Source organism: Etheostoma cragini, chromosome 12 (assembly GCF_013103735.1).
Source record: "Etheostoma cragini isolate CJK2018 chromosome 12, CSU_Ecrag_1.0, whole genome shotgun sequence".
NCBI classification, from domain to species: domain Eukaryota; kingdom Metazoa; phylum Chordata; class Actinopteri; order Perciformes; family Percidae; genus Etheostoma; species Etheostoma cragini.
Window position 1 is genome coordinate 732,622 of NC_048418.1, and position 2,787 is coordinate 735,408.

Below are 2,787 nucleotides of genomic sequence, written 5' to 3' on the forward strand. Positions count from 1 at the left end.
AATAATAATAATAATAATGATAATGATAATGATAATGATAATGATAATAATAATAATAATAATAATAATAATAATAATGATAATAATAATAATGATAATGATAATAATAATAATAATAATAATAATAATAATAATAATAATAATAATAATAATCTCCAGGCTGTAATGAGCCGTGCAGCCTGCAGGGGGCGCTGGTGACACACTGATGGTGATCACCATGGAGACAGAAGACTGTTATCCTGGTGTTTAAAGTCTTTACAAGGTTACAGATTAGATGTTCAAGATGTTGTAAACTGTGTGTGTGTGTGTGTGTGTGTCTGTGTGTGTGTGTGTGTGTCTGTGTGTGTGTGTGTGTTTGTATGTGTGTGTATGTGTGTGTATGTGTGTCTGTGTGTGTCTGTGTGTGTGTGTGTGTGTGTCTGTGTGTGTGTGTGTGTTTGTATGTGTGTGTATGTGTGTGTATGTGTGTCTGTGTGTGTGTGTGTATGTGTGTGTGTGTGTGTGTGTGTGTGTGTGTGTGTGTGTGTGTGTGTGTGTGTGTGTGTGTGTGTGTGTGTGTGTGTGTGTGTGTGTGTGTGTGTGTGTGTGTGGTTTATGATCCAGGTGTCTGTTCTACTTTCAGCTCATGACCTCATTACTATTCGGTATTTGAGGAAATTAAATGTTAGCAGCTTCCAAAACACCTGAAAAGAAAGTAAGAAATTATGTATGAAAAAAAAATAATGTAAAAAAATTTAAAACAAGTTTTAAAAAATAATGTAAAAAAAAATCTAATGTGAAAAAATACATTAAAAAAAATTTAATTTAAAAAAAGTTAAAAAAGTGAAAAAGGTGAAACAATTGTTTTTTTTAATTACAAAACTAAATTTAAAAAGTACTAAAAAATGTATGTAATTTTTTTTTTAAGCTTAAAAAAAGTTTAAAAAAATGTAATGTGAAAAAATTTAAAATTAAAAAGTTTAAAAAAAAGTTTTAAAAGTTATCAAAAATGTAATGTCAAACAAAAGTAAAATAAAAATGTAAAAAAACTAATTTTTCTGGAAGGACTGATAGTTAACTGATAATTAACTGATATTTTACTGATAAATAACTGATAATTACCTGATAAATAACTGATAATTACCTGATAATTACCTGATAAAGAACCCTGACTTCCTGTCTGGAGCTGTGTGTAACGTTGAGTTTGGTCCCTCAGGTGTGACGTGACACACCTGCCGCCCATATAAGGAGTTTCCTTCCTCCGGGACCGAGGGTTCGATGCCAGCAGGAAGCAGGAAGCACTCCTCTGTTTGATAACGCCGCTCGGCATTGTGGGTAAACAGGGTGCACATCTGACGCCTTGTCAGCAGCGTGATATCACACACACACACACACACACACACACACACACACACAGACACACAACGTGGTAAGTGCGTCTGCCTTGCAGTAAGGAGGTTGTGGGTTTGGATCCTGGGCCTTTCTGTGTGTGTGTGTCTGGTAGTTTTGAGCTTAGGGCGCATGTCTTCATGCAGGGCTGTAGGACTCGAGTCCAGACTCAAGACCGTTTTTCTGTGGTCTTGGACCCGCTGGTATCTGGACTCGGACTTGTCCCGGTCTCGGCCGCTGGTCTTGCCCAATGTGGAAAGTGAAACCCAAAATGATTGTCTTGATACTGTCATGCATAAGACCTTTATTCTGTCCTGGACTCGGTCTTGACTCGAACCTCTTGGAACCAGGTCTTGAGTCTGACTTGACAAAGGTGGACTTGACTATAGCCCTGTCTTCAGGGTTTCTTCCCACCATAAAGCCATGCATGCTGGGAAACTAGGACTACAGTTTCCCAGCATGCATTCTTCAACAATTGTGACGATTTCTTTGACGTTTTCAACACTACGTAAAACTAGATTATGAACTTTACAATCGTGTTATTTTGGGGAATTAAAAAGAACATTGATATAGGACAACATGGGGACAATATGAGGACAACATGAGGGCAATATGAGGACATCATGAAGACAACATGAAGACATGAGGACAACATGAAGACAACATGAGGACAACATGAAGACAACATGAAGGTTAAAGGCAGAAAATCCCCTAACTAATCTTAAATAAAAGACAAAGTGCTTGTACAAGACATTGTCTTCTATTCAGAGTGAGAGTGTGTCTCAGAGTGTCTCTCAGTGTGAGAGTGTCTCTCAGAGTGAAAGTGTCTCTCAGAGTGAGAGTGTCCCTCAGTGTGTCTCTCAGAGTGAAAGTGTCTCTCAGTGTGTCTCTCAGAGTGAGAGTGTGTCTCAGAGTGTCTCTCTGTGTGAGAGTGTCTCTCAGAGTGAGAGTGTCTCTCAGTGTGTCTCTCAGAGTGTCTCTCTGTGTGAGAGTGTCTCTCAGAGTGAGAGTGTCTCTCAGAGTGTCTCTCAGAGTGAGAGTGTCTCTCAGAGTGTCTCTCAGAGTGAGAGTGTCTCTCAGTGTGAGAGTGTCTGTCTCTCTAACCGCAGCTCTTCTGAAAGCTCGGCGTAATTCTTAGAAAAACCCGCCGTGGTGCGTTCAAAGCCCAGGAAACGCTGCAGTATTTTTAGCTTTTTAAGTGCTTTGATGTCCTCAAGATGAATCTTCATACTCTCTCTCTCTCTCTCTCTCTCTGCCGTCATGACTGGAAAACCCATCTCCAGTGATGCAGAACAGAGAGACTGTCGTCATGGCGATCTGTACCTGGAGACCCCGACTGCAGCTGGAACCACAGAAGACTTTCACACTGATGGGGGCTCATGCTCAGGACCTGTGGAAACAACGGGGGGGGGGGGGGGG